The sequence below is a fragment of the Alosa sapidissima genome, chromosome 8 (genome assembly GCF_018492685.1).
Source record: "Alosa sapidissima isolate fAloSap1 chromosome 8, fAloSap1.pri, whole genome shotgun sequence".
Taxonomy (NCBI): Eukaryota; Metazoa; Chordata; class Actinopteri; order Clupeiformes; family Clupeidae; genus Alosa; species Alosa sapidissima.
Window position 1 is genome coordinate 29,010,800 of NC_055964.1, and position 19,465 is coordinate 29,030,264.

Sequence of the window (19,465 nt, forward strand, 5' to 3'; positions counted from 1 at the left end):
GTTCACCGGTGGCAGCTAGCAGCAAAAGTTGCAGAGTTTCACAGAACAGAGGGCTCGTCCGGGATTTGAACCCGGGACCTCTCGCACCCTAAGCGAGAATCATACCCCTAGACCAACGAGCCACACTGCGCAAAAGCTTTTGTCGAGCGTTTTGTGCAGCAATATTTAACTGAAAGGAAAGGCAGGTCGGGTGGTGTTGAGTTGCAGAAAATCTGCCGGCTACATGCTGTACAGCAAAGGAGAGACAGTGCTGACACAAACACATCATACTGACAGAGAGTTGCGTGGGAAAGGTCTCGTCCGGGATTTGAACCCGGGACCTCTCGCACCCTAAGCGAGAATCATACCCCTAGACCAACGAGCCACTCTGCTCAAACGCTTATGTCGAGCCTTCTGTGCAGCAATATTTAGCTGAAAGGAAAGGGAGGTGAGGTGTTGTTTAGTTGCAGAAAAGCTGCCGGCTATATGCTGTACAGCAAAGGTAAGACAGTGCTGACACAAGCACCTGATAATGACAAATAGTTGCGTGGGGAAGGACTTGTCTGGGATTTGAACCCGGGACCTCTCGCACCCTAAGCGAGAATCATACCCTAGACCAACAAGCCTTGACTGGCTATGAATTTAGCTGAAAAAACAACAACATCATTTTCTAGATCACTGACGAGAGTTGAAAATTAACACATTTCAATGAAATGCACGTGTAACGCCTGCGGGCTCGTCCGGGATTTGAACCCGGGACCTCTCGCACCCAAAGCGAGAATCATACCCCTAGACCAACGAGCCGCAATGTGATGGCTCAGGGGGAAAAAATAAACATCCAACTGAGGCTAAATCTCCACAGGAGAAACGCGTTAGACAGTGAGGCCGACAAAGAATTGGTGAGGAAGCACAAAAGGGCTGGTCCGGGATTTGAACCCGGGACCTCTCGCACCCTAAGCGAGAATCATACCCCTAGACCAACGAGCCACGCTGCGCAAAAGCTTTTGTCGAGCGTTTTGTGCAGCAATATTTAAATGAAAGGAAAGGCAGGTCGGGTGGTGTTGAGTTGCAGAAAAGCTGCCGGCTACATGCTGTACAGCAAAGGAGAGACAGTGCTGACACAAACACATGATACTGACAGAAAGTTGCGTGGGAAAGGTCTCGTCCGGGATTTGAACCCGGGACCTCTCGCACCCTAAGCGAGATTCATACCCCTAGACCAACAAGCCTTGACTGGCTATGAATTTAGCTGAAAAAACAACAACATCATTTTCTAGATCACTGACGAGAGTTGAAAATTAACACATTTCAATGAAATGCACCTGTAACGCCTGCGGGCTCGTCCGGGATTTGAACCCGGGACCTCTCGCAACCAAAGCGAGAATCATACCCCTAGACCAACGAGCCGCAATGTGATGGTTCAGGGGGAAAAAATAAACATCCAACTGAGGCTAAATCTCAACAGGAGAAACGCGTTAGACAGTGAGGCCGACAAAGAATTGGTGAGGAAGCACAAAAGGGCTCGTCCGGGACTTGAACCCGGGATCTTTCGCACCCAAAGCGAGAATCATACCTCTAGACCAACGAGCCTTGACTGGCTATGAAATGTTTTTCAATGAAATCAAGTTGATTTGCTCACTTGCATCTCTTAAGTTTGTGTTGCTAACCTATTTAGGCTATGGAATTTAGGTAATTTAGGCCTACTATTGGGTTTAATCTAACTTTAAGAGAAGATAGATTAACGTGACAAATGCCAATATTTTTCCCTCGACCGGCCCAAAAGTGAAGCGGCCCACCGGGAATTCTCCCGATTACCCACTCCGGCCCTGGATGGCTACAATATATAAATATATAGTACAAGAATGTATATGTGCAAGTATATGTGGAACCTATTATTTGGATATCTTGTATGAAAGTCTATGCTGAATATATTTAATTATATGCAGGAAATATAAGAGAAAAAAGAAAATATAAGTGGCCAATATTGAATATTTACTCGTATTTTGAAAGTGATTGATAAATACATGGAAATATATTTATTTAACATAGATGTGCTTATTATGGAATATGTTTAAGCTGCATATATGTGGATATGTTATTTTCCTGTATGGGATCCAGGACTTGTCCTGTACCGGTCCAGGGTCAGGAAAAGGGCAGCAAAAATCTCAGCAGACCCCTCACATCCTGGTCACAAACTGTTTAACCTCCTTCCCTCTGGTAGGCGATACAGGGCACTGTTTGCCAAAACCAGCCGATACAAAGACAGCTTCTTCCCCCAAGCAGTCGCTCTGTTGAATGCTCAAAAATAGCTCCCACCCTTGCACTTAACAAAGTCAGTCAACACTGTTCTGCTCATCTACCTCATGTATAATACTTCAATCTTACAACTACAATATTGTTAATACATTATCATTGCATTGAACTGCCTTGCACTATATTTATATTCAAATCTGTTCTATTTATTTATTCACAAATGTACATACTGTAAATTACTTACACATAGCTATATCCTACTGCTTTTCGTACTATTCTTACTGCTCTGTTTTTATTCTTTATATCAGTGGTTCTCAAAGTGTGGGGCACAGAGACATGGTAGGTGGGGCACGATGAAGCCGTGGCCTACTGGTTAGCGCTTCGGATTTTTAACAGGAGGGTTGCCGGTTCAAACCCCGACCAGTATGCACGGCTGAAGTGCCCTCGAGCAAGGCACCTAACCCCTCACTGCTCCCTGAGCGCTGCTGTTGTTGCAGGCAGCTCACTGCGCCGGGCTGAGTGTGTTTCAGTAATTCAAGGATTGGGATAAATGCATACCAAAAGAGTATATATACTTATACTTACTTATACTTTGCGGGGGTTCTGTCTCTTGAACACTCTAACATCTTTCTCCAGGATGCCCAAAAAAGATGATCACACTATATTCAATACTAGATGTACCGCCGAGCGGTACAAAATATGACCGCCGCCCAGTCCAGCACATTTTTTCCACAAAAATAAATCACGCTGAAAGGCCTATATGATTCTAACTGTCTCACTAAATTGCATTATCCACACTCAATTCTCACTGGTATCTGCTAGACAACAAGTACCAAAACATGATTAGTTTATAGATTTCACATGTAAAATTCATTTTATACAACCCCACCCCCATCTTGCCTGTTCATAATTCTGAGAAATTCTTGAATTGTGTGCATGTACATGTTTATGTTTATGTGTGTGTGTGTGTGTGCGTGCTTGTGTGTTTACCTGCGTATGTGTGTTTGTGCATGTGCATGCATGCGTACATATGTCTACTGTGTGAGTATGTGTCATACGTATGATTACTGTGAATGTATTTGTGTGCGTGTCTGTTTATGCACATGTGTGCACATGGAATGGGTTAACGTGACCCCTGGAGGGAAACATAGGCATCCTATGGCCCTACGGTTCTCAAGATATTCACAGAAAACTGTGTCTGCCCTACCCTCCTTTCGGGGGGTCCAGTACAGCGGGGGGGCTACAGATCAAAACGAAAAACGATGGTTCCATGCTATCCATGTGGGGTTACATGCCCACCAAGTTTCGTGTACCCCGGTCTTTCAGTGTCCCGGGAATCCTTGTTGGTGTACGGTCACTAAATGTACACATAAATTATTTTATTGTAAGGCCCCCCATGAACGAAAGTTCACAAAACTTGGCATGCATTCGGAGGGTGTCATAATGATCCTACACTTTCAATTTCGTGCGGTTTTGACCATATCAGCCAGAGATATTGTGATGAAAACACAAACACATTTTTTGCTTTTTAATTTTTAACTAGGTGGCGCTATACATGAAATAAGTGGTAATGGGACGGGTTGACATGCCCCCTTAAGACCAACATACAAAAAAAAGGTGGACCTCCTAGGCCCTACGGTTCTCGAGATATTCACAGAAAACTGTCTCCGGCCACCTACAGGCCAGTTGGTGTATAGTAACATAAATTAATTTATTGTGTGGCCCCCCATGAACGGAATTCCACAAAACTTGGCGAGCATTCAAAGGGTGTCATAATGATCCTACACTTCCAATTTCGTGCAGTTTTGACTATGTTAGGTCACAGATACCTGCGATTACAACACCTCATTTTTACTTTTTTGTGTTTAACTAGGTGGCACTATACATGAAATGAGTGGTTATGGAATGGGTTGACATGGCCCCTTGAGATCAACATACAAAAAAGAAATGGTCCTCCTAAACCTTACGGTTCTCGAGATATTCACAGAAAACTGTGTCTGCCCTACCCTCCTTTCGGGGGGTGCAGTCCAGCGGGGGGACTACAGATCAAAACGAAAAACGATGGTTCCATGCTATCCATGTGGGGTTACATGCCCACCAAGTGTCGTCTACCCCGGTCTTTCAGTGTCCCGGGAATCCTTGACGGAAATTTGGACATGCGGAAAAAAAAAAAAAAATCTGACTTCGCTGCGCGGCGGTCATAATTACTGATAACGTCAAGGTGGGTGTCCCCAAATCGAATCAAACTATTATAAACACTAATAGGCCTACACTAAGGTAATGATAGGATGGTGTTCAGTAAAGTAATAAGCATACACATGTGAGGAGAGAAAGTTACTTCCTGACACATTTTTGTGTTAGGTAGAGAATTGTGTGTGGTGTTTTGCAAAAAGTGTTTTATGAAATTGAAAACTGGTTGTATGGTTTTGCTGATTTGGTATGGGGTTATGGTGTGTGGTGAGTGACGTGTAAACAATTGTGTAAAGGGCAAAGATTTTGTGTGTAAACAATTGAAACTGTAATTTATTTGAGACAGACACTGGCACAATACCTAAATGTCCTATGCACTCTTACCAAGCATCATGCACACAAAGAAGAATACAATATAACAGGTTACAGACAGGAATGTCTAATGGAAACTATCATATGACACAGAAGTTACATAGGCTAAAAGTGAAATATTATATCACATTATAGGATACATAAAAGTAAATATGCTCTTTTGGGCTGTTAGTCTTTTAATACAACAAAAATACACAATAAAACAAAGAAAATAAGCAACATTTACAGCTTGTCTGAGGTTTTGCAGTGTTTTCCCCCAATTATGTACATATAATTTCAGTTGTTTTTAGAATCATCTAAGGCTACGTTTACACGTGGCTGGCTATTTTCATAAACAGACATTTCACCCTCTCCATTTGCATACCTTTTTCGTTTACACTAACCCAGTGTTTCTCAAACTTTTTTTCTGGGGACCCACTTTTTAAAAATGACAGACTATCGTGACCCAACTCATGACTGGTAGTTAACAAACTAGATCAGTGGTTCTCAAACTTTTTCTTTCATTCCCCACTTTGATCAAGGGGGCATTCTCGAGCCCCACCTGTCCCTCATTGCTCTAAGAAAGTGGTAGGTCAAGCTTAAAATTGTCAAATTTATTGAAATAATGACCAGTTCTAAATATATCCTCTTCAACAGAGTTAAAATCAGCTGGTGTTGCAGATATAATAATAAATAAATACATAACACACATATTTCTGTTTTCCAGCAACATATTAGGAAGCATAAGCCATTTTACAGCATTGTACAATATATTCAATGAAATACCAAACATGCTGCATTAAATGGATCCATAATCCAGTCATACTGAGCACTGCTGGTTGGGAAATATTTTTGAAATAAACTTTGCAGGGATGTGATGTAGGCCTACTGTTTAATACATGGGATCACAAGAGTGCCTCCCAATCAGACGTTTCAGCGATTTCGCTCAGAAATCTCAAAGGCATAATACTGTCGCGATCGAGGCGCCTGTCCCATGCTCAAGTTTTTTTGGTGAATGCAGTAATCTTATTTGCTAGGTGAGGTAGGTGCTTGTCTTTGCCTTGTAACTGGACATTTAACTCAAATGTATCGCTAAGATATATCAAATATAGGCTATCGCTAAGATAGGCCAGCTTCATCAAGAAATGTTCATTAGTGAACGTGCTTGCAGAGAACATGCACTCTTCCTCCAAGAAGAGGCGACTCGGAGCTCAAACACGCGCGACAGCACTTTACCTCAGGAAAGCCACCTTGCCTCGCTGTGAAACAGTACAGCCTTTTGGTCAGCTACCATCTCTTCGCAAAGTGCGGAGAATAGACGCGCTTTTAAGGGCCGGGTTTTGATGAAATTCACCACTCTCACAACAATGTTCAAAATCTCATGTAGGTCGGGACTAACTAAGCTGCCTTGACACGGGCGCTTCCCTGTGAATAACACAGTGCGTCCATTGCACATCGGGTGCTACCTGGGCCCAGGCTACAGATAAAAAAATAAATAAAAAACTCCTGTTTTTCACGTCAGTTCGCACCCCACCTGGCATGTCTCCGCGACCCAGTAGTGGGTCGCGACCCACAGTTTGAGAAACGCTGCACTAACCCCTGTATATAGAGCATGCCAAACCTTTAGGTGGCAGTGTAACGAGAAGCTCAAGCCCACGTTAGCCAATCAGAATCCCGAAAAAAGCAACAACAGCAACAAATCACTTCCTCTTTCTCTTTTGAACTGTATTTGCAAATCCAAACAGATGAAAAGAGTTTGCACCAACATAAATGAGACTGCTACTCTGAATGCATTCATGATCGCCATAGCCCAGTGGTCCCCAAACTTTTTCTTCCAAGGGCCAGCTCACTATGCCTGGCTCTAAAAGAGGGCCAGAGACTCGGAGTATATCAATAATAATAATAATAATAATAATAATAATAATAAGCTTTATGTGTAAAATCAGTGTAAATGTAGCTAAAATGAAATAATACTAATAATAGCATTCTCAAAACTATTAGCAGGGAGTCCCAAAAGTATATTTTGAACTCTGAACTTTACATACACAGCTCAAGTTGTGAACAAGCAATATCCTACAAATAATTTAAAAGTTCTCAAACTATGAGTTTTATGAAGTGGTGGCAGAAACATCTGAAATGACCACCATTCTAACTTTCACTCACCTGATGAGAACTTTGTGAGTTAGTTAGTTAGTTATTTTAAACAATTAATTGATAAACTTTTAGAATACTTTGAGCACTGATTCAGTCAGCATAGGCCTCTTACATTGTTTGCAGGTAGGCCTACTATACATTTCATTCCATTTTCGATGGCAAACGCGAAACAGCGCCAAAACAACCACCAGTGGACAAAAAGAGTATTACATGTGTAGTGTTAAGACTCGCCATAGAGAATGAATGGGGTAAATTACGGAGGTTATAGTTTGACGGGCGGGCCGGATGCTATATACCACGGATGCTATATACCACGGACATGTTTTGGGGGGCCACCCAAAATGAGGTGGCGGGCCGTAGTTTGGGGACCACTGCCATAGCCAAATGAAAATGTAAACATAAGTTGCACTTTTGGCGCAGGTGCAAGTTCTGGTGCATACTGTGCCGTTGGCTGCCTAAACCTCAGTTTTTGTCAGTTTACATGCAAACATGCAACCGAAGTTTTTAGTTTTTAGAAAGATTTATTTTCAGAGGCGAATTCTCCGTTTGCGTGTAAACGAAGGGCACAAACGAAGGAAAATGTCTCAGTTTTTCAAAATACCCATGTACGTGTAAACGGGGCCTAAATCATCTCGAACACTTCTGCTGTTTCTCTGCTAGCGATCAGCTTTTGTTTTTCTCCAACTGCCAAGTATTTCCTTTCGGCCACACACTGCAAACTCCCTTTATTTCCATTCAGATTGCACCACGCAAACTGACATTCAATATTATTCAGTCGTTCATCTTCTTCTCCTTTAAAATTAAGGACAGGCTTGAGCTGGAAAAACATAAGGCATATAATATTATGAAAATATTTTAATATTAAACACAACTCAACACATTAAACATAATGGCCCTAATTTAAATGGCAGGCAAAATGCAAAGTCAATCAGTGAGCAAAGAGTCTGATCCAACAATGACTATAGTTAAGATCTTGCTTGTGGTATTAATGTAGCATATAGATTTTTTTTTTTTAAATTTGGTGTGAAACTCAAATAATATCCAATAGCTTCAAGCACACACTGAATAAAAAAAAGTATAGGTAGCCTATTTATCCCAGCTACTCCTAATTGTGATCCAGGGACCACCAGTGTGATTATATGGAGGTGACCTGTGGACCATTACATTACATTACATTTGGCTGATGCTTTTTAACCCAAAGCTACTCCCAACAAGGGAAACAGTCAAGGTAAAGTGTGATAAGGTCAAGGTGGTGCAGCAGTATTACTTCCATACAGTCAAGTGTCAGTTCTGTGGTCTAGTAGTCCAGGTGTAGGTAGTGCTACAAGAGGAAATACTCTCTGAAGAGCTGAGTCTTCAGGAGTTTTTTGAAGGTAGAGAGGGATGCTCCTGCTCTGGTAGGAACTATTAGTGCGTTCCACCAACGGGGAACATCAGATGAGAAAAGTTTGGATTGCCCTGAGCGTACAGGTGGCAGAGCCAGACGTTCATCTAAGGAGCGCAACGGTCGGGAGGTAACATATGCCTGTATGAGGGCATTCAAGTAAGTGGGAGCAGAACCAGAGACTACTTTGTAAGTAAATATTTGTGATTTGAATTTGTGCAGGGCTGGGAGACCTGTCAAGAAGGGCTTACAATCAAGTCGTGAGATGACTATAACATGTAGGCTACCAGGAATTGGGTAGTATATTGAGACAGGTAAGGCCTGACTTTTTTATATGTTGTGAAGTGCGAAACGGCACGACCGGGCGACTGAGGCAACATGATCAGAGAAGTTTAGTTTGCTATCGAGCATGACTAAATTTTTTGTAGCCCGGGTAGGTGCAACAGACACAAAGTCAATTTTGATGTTGATGTGATGGTGTATAGTAGGTTAAGCTTGGAGGATTCACAGAATATCTAGCATCGGTAGGTAGGATTAGCCACACATAAAGATACCTAGCATGGCCATGACCACGCTAATGAAGGTTCAAAATCAGTCTGTCATCTCTGTCCAACACCTCCAAAGCCATCACGAATAACCTGTTTGCTAATTCACTAGCCTATAAATGGGCTATGACCACAGCGGGTCCTGTAAACAAGTTCCACTCACCTTTTAGTTATCGTTCGCCTTCTCAATGTAGCCTACGGTAGATCAACTAGCTACGGTAGATCAACGGTAGCATGTTATCCAAAGTTGGAGACCATGTTGGAATCTGCTACAATTCCAAAACCGGATTACTCAGGAACGGCTAAGTGTACAGAGGAATGCTTTACACCTTTGTGATCGGTAAGGTCTGCTGTTTATTTTGATATACGGTTTTACATTGTGTTCATGAGAAATTCCTCCGAGACTAATGGGTGTAGAGATGAACGCAGAGCTACATGAAGAATGTGGCATGATTATTTCTTGGTAATTTTCTCACAACAGCGAATCACAGCAACTCATGGCTAGCACCATTTAAAAGCGGACATTGCAATCTTTCACGTGGTGTACATGTGATATCTGTGTGAGCCGTACTTCACCACTATTTCAACAGAGAAGAATAGTGTTCTCTATATACAGTCAATGGGTCATGTTAACGTACCATGCCAGTGACATAATTGAACATCGCTGCGCTCTGATAACAACAAACGTAAATTTCAGTGCGTGGAGGGAAATGTGATATATGTTGTGCTTTTATTATTATTTATAGATTAATTTGTTTACAATATTAACCAACATGTTGTCAAGTTAAATTCTGTCCATTTCAGTTCCTCTTTAATCCATGTAGATATGTCTGAGAGGCAATCAGAGATCCTTGCAGACACCAAGGGGTAACCATGCGGAAATGACAGATAGAGCTGTGTCGTCTGCATAGCAGTGATATGACCAGCCATGCGAACTGATAATCGGACCCAGAAAGGTGGTGTAGATAGCAAAGAGAAGGGGCCCGAGATGCCCATGTTTGAGAGTATAGAGAAGGATGCAGTGATTAACCGTGTCAACTGATAAGTGAAGCAGAATGAGTAGGCTACTGATGACCATGCGGCTTCGGTCACAGACAACAGAGCTGTTTTGGTTGGAGTGGCCACTCTTGAAACCAGATTGGTTTGAATCAAGAAGGTCATTCCGTGAGAGGATTTCAGAGACCTGTTTAGAGACTGCCCGTTCGATACCTTTGGATAGGAAGGGTAGAAGTGAGACAGGGCGATAGTTCTTGAACTTGAGCAGGGTTGAGAAAAGGTTACTTAAAGTGTAATTCCGGCAAAAATTGACCCAAAGGTGTTTTTTTTCCATTAAAACACATCAAATAAGCCGTGGAGACAGTATTTTTTTTTATTGATCAACCACTACAGAGCTTGACCCGGTATATGCTATAGCCCCAAATCACAAAGAGTGGATTAGCTGTTCTTTTAATGCAGAAAAACACCCTGGGGTCAATTTTCGCCAGAAATACACTTTAAGTAACAGTGTTACCGGAGCTGCTTTGAATGCTGTTGGAAATGTGCCAGAAGTTAGCAAAGCATTGATCACATGTGTGATAGCTGGTGTGATGGTCGGGCTGATGGACTGGAGTAAATTCATAGGTATATGGTCCAACAAGCATGTAGTAGAATGGCTACATGTCTGGAATCTAGATAGGCGCAAATGCAAAAAATGAATTGCAACCGTCAAAGGTTGTGGATGACGTGGAAGTGCAATATCTGATTTGGTCACGCCATAGACTGTATATATAGAACTGGACAGTGTGGTTGCATTCAGCAGTGTTCTATGGAATTGAAGCCATCTTGGAAAATTTGCAACCAGCAAAAGAAGCATGCGCAGTGAAGAGGAGTCACGGTCAGGCACGCCCACTCAGCGAGTTAAACACGCCCCTTGTCGAGTGAAACCCGCCCCCTTCTCTTTTCCACAACACAGGTCGACTCGGCGCCAACGGCTAGCTGGCTGGATGAATTTAGCGGCTGTGAGTTAGCTAAACAGCACAAACAACAGTCTTCGGTTTGTTCTTGTCTGGTAAGTGTTGTGTATCAACTGAAAAGTTTTTTTTTGTCTATTGTTGTTCTTAAATACGTCTAAGAGAGCTTATTATGTTGATTACAGACTGTGAGAAATTAGTATGGTGAATACTAATCAGCTAACAACAGAAATACGGACAGGCGAATTACATGCTAACGTTAGCAGCTACATTACTGTTACTGTAAACGGTATGCTAAGTTAGTCGTTGAGATGAAGATTAGCAAACAGCTCCCGTAGTAGTCGATGCATGTTTAGTCGGTTTTATTAGTTTTTGCTGTTTTCAAATATCTCCATCTGAATGTATGCCATCTCAACATGGAATAACCATTGACTGTAACTTACATGGAGATTACACAGTCAGTACAGTTTATGATGTGATAAAGCAACGTAAGTTAACGTTATATGAAGCATGGACCTCATCAACCTGTCATATTAATGTAACTACTAGCCAGTTTGCCTAGTTACATTTTTTCTAACGTTAACAACAAAGACACCTCCGTTAGAGCTACTTCTGTGACGGTAGGTTGGTAGTTGTGGACCGCATAAGTGAATGATCGATAAATGAAACGCCTGCATTAAACACTACGCCAAGAACCAGTCACAAATTCCCAGGTATATCGGTGAACATTGAGAAAGTAACACCTCAATTTGTCATCTAACGTCCATGATCAGTCATACTGATAACATTATTTTTCAAGCTGACGCAAGTTGATAACATTCACATATTTAAATATAGAATTTAATATTAAAATCGCATGTTTAAACGTGTAGTTAACATTAGGTAGGCAGTGACATTTATTGCACAAATATATTTAATTAATTGGTATTACTAGTTGTGTTGAGTGCCTCATTATATGCTTTGTAATGTTGTAAAATTGTCTGACTAACTTTATTGTAACTTTCCTTTTTGCAGATAAGGTATGGGTGATGGCTGAATGTACTGGAGGTGGCGGCAAGGTGGTCTCCATTAGTCTGCAAGGGAATGCCTACGTGAAGTGGTTTGGCTGGGGTGGTCTGAGGTGGCATGTCCTCCCCCTTTCTCCAAGTTCCCAGACATTCATCTCCCTGACATCACCCACTGTCACTGAATCAACCTGAAGCCCCTTATACACGGGACATGGCACAGCACCACTACATTCTGAAACACATGACTTTCAATAACTTGCGTGGCACCAAGATAGGTCTGCCGCTGCTCTGAACCTTCTGTTAACGTGACATCATTCATACTTGAGGCTGTGCACATCACTTTGTTTCTATTTTCTTTATTGAGGTCACCCAAACTTCAACTTTCTGTATGCCCCTGAACTCACACAAATTGTAAATTGCAATGCGCCATTTAACCAGTGGTGTAGTCTAGTTAGCTGTAGTGGTGGGTATACTGTGAGCAATCCTTGCCTATTTTAAATGGGTATACTGAGATGGTGATGCTTTTTAAGTGGGTTTACTGTGTAGTCCTGTGTATCACATAGACTATACCACTGCATTTAACTGCCTTTTCTGGGTATACTGAGATGGTGATGCTTTTTAAGTGGATTTACTGTGTAGTCCTGTGTATCACATAGACTATACCACTGCATTTAACTGCCTTAGTATTTAAAAGTCAGAGGCCATTGCTTGGTATTTAACAGTAGCCTACACACAGATGTAGAAGTTAGAAGAACATTAATATCAGAATAATTATTGGTTGATACTAAATCAATTTTGAATGTTTTTATTTCTTTTGTTTGAAGTATCATTCATAATGCCGCAGCACGCCTGGTCTTCAATCAGCCTAAGAGGACACATGTAACCCCTCTCCTAGTTACTCTCCGTTGGCTCCCTATAGTAGCCAGAATTAAATTTAAATCTCTCACTTTGGCCTATAGGACACTGACTGGATCTGCTTCTTGTTATTTTGATTCAACGATCAAGATGTACATCCCCAACCGCCCACTGCAGTCTTCTGTTGAGCATCTGTTGTGTCGACCAGTCTTAAACGCTAGGTTTAAAAATTCAAGACTCTTTCCCTCAGTGGTTCCATGTTGGTGGAATGAGTTGCCCAGTGCTCTCCATTCCTGTGATGTTTTTGGTCTTTTAAGAGGGGTCAAAAGGCATATCTGTTCAACATGCACTTAGTTCATTAAGCGCTTCTTAAGTCATACCTGTCAACATTTAATACGTTTCATACACGTGTTTCAACACTGCATTTCGGTCGTTGCTTTTACCTTACCATTACCTTACGCATGCCAGTTATGTATCCTATCCACCAGCTGCCTGCCTGCAGCCTACTTCCAAAACTCCAAAGCTGCTTGCTGTCAGATTTGGTTCCGAGGGCACAAGTTCAGTGTATCAACAACACTCAATAACAGTTTATGTGATGTGTTAATCAATTAAATTCCCAACAATTTCACAACAGCTAGTTCTGGAGTAGGCCATTCAACTAGCCCGCTATACGACGAGACTCAGGCTGCGCAGTCGGCACCCGCTTCCTCATTTGGGTTGCCAGGTTTTAGCCTATGACAAAACGGTTGAAATTGAAACTAAGTGATCGTGTATGTGTAGGGTGTATTTCATACACAATCTGGCAACCTGAAAGGATCAATGGTTTTAAAATGAAGTTTGATGGCCATGCAAATTACAGGAGTTTTCCAGGAGAAATAACAAAACGGGAGGGTGCTGGGAGATGACCTTGAAATACGGGAGAAACCCGGGAAAAACGGGAGTGTTGACAGGTATGTCTTAAGTGTTATGGTTTGTATAGTACTGTTTTATTTTCATTAGGCTGTTGATTAATTTGACATTGTTTATTATTGATATTCTCCTTAATGTAGTGTTACCATGTTATTGTTATTATATTATTGATTGAATGGGCATTGTTCATTCCCCTCATTTTCATTGTTTATTTCATTAGGCTATTGATTGATCCCTGTTAAATTTAAGTATTATATTGTTTTGTATTTGTATATCGCTTTGGACAAAAGTGTAACCTAGCCATCATCATAATGTGGTATTTTCTTATGCACTTGAAGCAAAAAATAAAAATATATTTCTTTAAATGTAGTACCACTTTAAACACATGACTCACTGAACAGTTGTTGCTTCCTGATTATGTGTAAAATGTTTACAGAGTATCCTGATGTAGTAGGTCCATGTTCTCATATTTTTACAGCTGACATGAAGGCTGCAATATTACATTTTTGATTTATAATGGAGCACCCTCTCTGGTGAAAGACTAGCACTAGCAACCCTGTGGTAGAGTCATACGATTACAGACATATTGAGAGAGCCTATGATGAGTTGTCACAGTTTTCAATTTAGACATATTATTTTGAAGTGGGGTACGTCTACGGGAGGATTTACACATCACTGGCAAGACCTGATCAAATCATACCAATGCAAAATGCTTCTCCAGCAGTGCAATCGCAGGTAACAACGATACCTTAACTCAGCATTTTCAGATACTGCTGTTATGAGCATACTAAGCAAATTGTCCATTTGTAACTTTGAATCCCTCCTCACGTTAAGCTATGGTCCAATATGTATTCACTAAAAAACAAGTAACGTTATTTGTCTGGCTAATTAATAAATGGTCATACCGAGGTTGTCGACCTAGCAGGCTAGGTGACGTTTATTGCCATTCGTGCAAAACTAAGCAAGAGTTAACTTAATGAAACTTAACATCGCCTTCTCCCAGTGACTTAAGTGTATTCAAATGAAGTTGCAACGATGGTGGCGGCAATCACTGGTTACATTAAACCATTTGAACCAGTAGGACTGTAAATGATCGTGACTATGGCTAACGTTACTTCGGATCAATATAGCAGAGCCCTTTTACTTTACCTATCAAGTGGCTAATGCTAGCATGATTTAGCATGCTGTAAGCTAATATACTTAGCAGCTACGAAAGAACAGCACATATATTGTTTCACTAAGAATCTGTCACAACTAACAACAATGTCTCTTACAAACAACTACACAATGTATGACTATCAATATGTATTTAATCAGACTGTGATAAGATATAGCCTAATGATAATAACAGCAACACTTATTTAGGTTAGATTATGTGTCGATATCAGGTGTCGTTAAAAAAAAAAGGTAGCGATGACGTGGTCGTGTCTGCAGCCTAGACGGTAAAACATTATACATGGATTTCTATGGAACGTCATGAAAACATGCGTGCGCAACCAAGAGGCAGAAGGCACCATAAAACAGCATAGAGCAATGCAAAAGAATAAAATGAGTTTTTGTGCTGAAAACTGCACCAATTCGAAATCACGATGGTTAGAGAATGTTAAATATGTTCAATATCCCTAACGGAATGCTTGTCTTCGCCAAAAATGACAAAATACGATGTTATATTAATCATTCAAATGAACGTCAAACTTTGAAATAGTCTGTTATTATCATTGAGACAACAGGGGTATACAAAAAAATCCGATTGTAGCTTACAGCAGCCGACTATTTAGGTTAAGTTTATAACGTTGTGGACGGCCAACAAGCGTCTTCTGCCTCATGGCTGCGCGCGCATCTAGTTTTGTTGGTAAACGGGAAACCCGTGTATGGACAAAGCGTCTTGTCTGCAGCCAGCCAGCTGTCAATCATAGGTGTAAACACGCCCGTTTTAGATTTGTTAAAATAACATTAAAAAAGATAATTTCAGCGAGAAAAGAAAAATAGTGTGTATTGAAGCATCTTGAAAACTATTTTTTCGAATAAAAAGTTGTAGATGCAAAAATAGTTTTAGGTGACTTCCGGTAATGGCGGCGAGCTAGACAGACGCTGCTTTTTAGTCTCTGTATTACTAATAAATTCTACTCTCTTAAAAATCCATACAACGAACTCAAAAAGAACACACAGACATTTAAAAGTAAGGTTAACTATGTCAGGCACAAGAAAGGGCAAAACTAAACCTGACAATCAACCTAACGAGCCGACAAAAACTCCACCAAATGACAAACTTCATGCTAGCTCCGGACTAGCAGCCTCTTCAGTGGAGGATAGCGAGAGGATGGACGCAACAAACTATGGCCGAAGGGATATCCAAAATCAAGATGTTGTGTTAGAGGCCATCGCTCTTCTCAAGACTGAAACATTAGCGCGTCACAGGGAAGTTATTGATGGCATAGCCCACATTAGATCGGATTTGGATGCTATGAAAAGCCGGATGACCACAGCTGAACAACGCATAGGAGACACGGAGGATATAACAGCACAGCTAACAGCAACGGTGTCAGAGCTGGAAGCTAAAGTGAAACAACTTACGGAAAAGAATGACGACCTTGAGAACCGCTCACGCCGTTCTAATCTACGCATCATTGGGTTGGAAGAAAAGGTGGAGGGTGCTGATGCTGAATCCTTTCTGGAGATTTGGTTCACCGAAGTCCTGGGACTTGAGAACTTCCCTCATCCGCTGCGGATCGAGCGAGCTCACCGCATCGCAGTTACTCCACCTGCCAACACTTCAGGCAAGCAGAGGCAGAAGCAGACAACTGAACGCCCGAGACCACTGATCGCGAAATTCCTGAACTTCAAGGATAAAGTGCGGGTGATGAACGCGGCGCGGAAGAAGAAGGCGATTATGTACAACAACCGACAGGTGAAACTTTTCTCAGACTTTTCAGCCGACGTGCAACGCCAGCGGAACGCCTACTATGTGGTGAAACAATCTCTATACTCCAAGGGAATAGAGTATGGTCTTCAATACCCTGCCAAGCTCCGGGTGACATTCCAAGGCAAAGACATCTTCTTCCAGACGCCCGGAGAAGTGGAGAAGTTTCTTCACAGTATTGACGATGAATCTATTTCAGAGTCAGGGTGATGTATGATATAGATGCTAATGCAAATTTGCAATAGACATGCAACAGAATTGGTTAGGCTACTTATCATTCAGAACAGGAGCCTGACTTGATTTGAAAGATGTTTACAAGTAGGAAAAAGAAAAGAAAAATGGCTAATTTAATTGGGCCTAATATTATTATGTTGTCTCTCGCCTTAAAGGGTGTCGCTAACTAAATGAGTCATGCTTGCACTGAGTAACCCATTTGCTTTTAGAACCGTTTCAAGATTAACCTTACACATGTTATTGGCTATAGCCTATTCTAAAAAAACGTTGGAAGGTGGATTTACTTAGCTTAGACTGTAAAGTAGGCAGTCAGTAGGTGGATGTTACCTGTTCAACATTTTGCATGTTCTAGCAGAATGTCTTTATGTGGTTCTTGTGTAGGTTTTCATTATTTCATGTGTATAGTCATTTTATTTATTCTTATTGTTATTTTTTTGTATTTCCTTCTTCTCTGCCCCCCTTCATATTACCCAACTTTTCAGTACAGCTCATGCTCTTTGTTAAGGCTCCACATAGTACCCCCTAATGGCAGATAACCAGGTATGCAAATTAACGTCATGGAACATAAGAGGCTTAGGCAGTTTGGTGAAAATAAAACAGGTAATGACTAGACTAAAACACTTGGGCTCTAGAATTATATTTCTACAGGAAACCCACTTAGTCTCCACTGAAGTCATCAGAATACGTAGAAGGTGGCAGGGGCAAGTGTTTGCTGCTAACTTCTCCTCTCATGCTAGAGGAGTAGCTATCTTAATTCACAAATCTATTCCAATTCAGATAATCTCAACTATTATGGACCCTGGGGGCAGATATATAATTCTACAGGGCAGTTTCTTTGGAAATTATCTTAATTTAGTTAATGTCTATGGGCCGAATAAGGATGATCCTGATTTTTACAAGAATATTTTTCTAACAATTTCAACCTTAAGGGGGGAAGTTATAATGGGAGGAGATTTCAACTGTGTCTTGAAACCTAATATGGACCGAGAGGGTGGTCAAGACTCATCTCATAGTCATACAAGAAAGGTAATTCACCATTTCATGGAAGAGCTGGGGTTGTGTGATATATTTAGGAAACAACCCAGATAAGAGAGAATTCTCATGCCACTCTGCTACATACAATACCTATTCCAGACTTGATTATTTTCTCATTTCTAATATCTCAATATTCAAAATCAAGAGTTGTTATTACAATAGCATAATAATATCGGATCATGCAGCAGTATCTTTGGAGTTTAAGGCTGGTAAAGAATACAGTGGGTCTCCTAAATGGAGATTTGATAATAAATGGCTCCAAGATCCTGAGTTTGTACAGTTCCTTAATGCAAATACAGATGTGTTTTTCAAGCTCAACAAAAATGAAACTTCATCGCTAACCAGATGGGATGCCTTTAAGGCTTACATCAGAGGGCAAATAATAAGCTATACCAGTTTTAAATCTAAAGAATTTAAAAAGAAGCTGTTAGAAATTGAAAAAGAAATTAAAACACTAGAAGAGCAAATTGTAACTAATAAGACACCAGCTGTAGAGCAAAGATTAAACACACTTAGAGCCCAGTATAATGAAAAATCAGTAAACAAGGCCTTAAATGATTTAAATAAATTAAAACAACAATTCTACGATCAAGGGGAAAAGGCAGGCAAATTACTTGCCTGGCGCATTAAAACCCTACAGAATGAGAGATCCATACATGAGATAGAAAAATCAAATGGAACAATGACTTCAGACCCCAAAGAAATAAATGAAACATTTCAGAAATTCTATGAAACACTTTATAAATCTGAATTATCAGCTGGTAAAACATCTTTAAATGGTTTTCTTGATGCCCTGGACTTCCCTACTCTTTCTCAAGAAGGCATGGAAACTCTGGAGAGACCATTACAAGTCTACAAGCCCGCGCCACAGAGCTGTGAGAGCAACATCCCTCTGCTCAACAACCTGAACCGCTTATTTGCTCGCTTTGAAGCACAAAACAGCACCTTCCCACAGAAGACCCATCCCCCTCTACATGAGCAGCCCCTGTGCCTCTCTGCCGACAGCGTGAAGAGGACACTTGCTGCTATCAACACCCGTAAAGCAACAGGTCCAGACAACATCCCAGGTCGTGCGCTGAAGGACTGCGCAGGGGAGCTTAAGGATGTCTTCACAGACATCTTTAACACTTCCCTGAAGCAAGCCATCGTCCCATCATGTTTCAAAGCTGCCACCATCATACCTGTGCCGAAGAAAACTGCTCCACCCTGCTTCAATGACTACCGCCCTGTGGCACTGACACCCATCATCATGAAGTGCTTTGAGCGGCTTGTCATGTCACATATCAAATCCATTCTCCCCCCCACCCTGGACCCCTTCCAGTTTGCATACCGAGCCAAGCGGTCTACAGAGGATGCAATCTGCTCTGCCCTCCACCCAGCCCTCACCCACCTGGAAAAAAGAGACTCATATGTGAGATTGCTGTTTATAGACTTCAGTTCTGCATTCAACACCATAATACCACAACAACTCATCTGCAAACTTGACAAACTGGGACTCAATACCTACCTCTGCAACTGGCTACTGGACTTCCTCTGTCAGAGGCCTCAAGTAGTACGTGTTGGCAACAATACCTCAAGCAGCATCACACTGAGCACAGGGGCCCCCCAAGGCTGCGTGCTCAGTCCGCTGCTCTTCACCCTGCTGACGCATGACTGCACTGCAACCGACAGCAACAATCACATAGTGAAATTTGCTGACG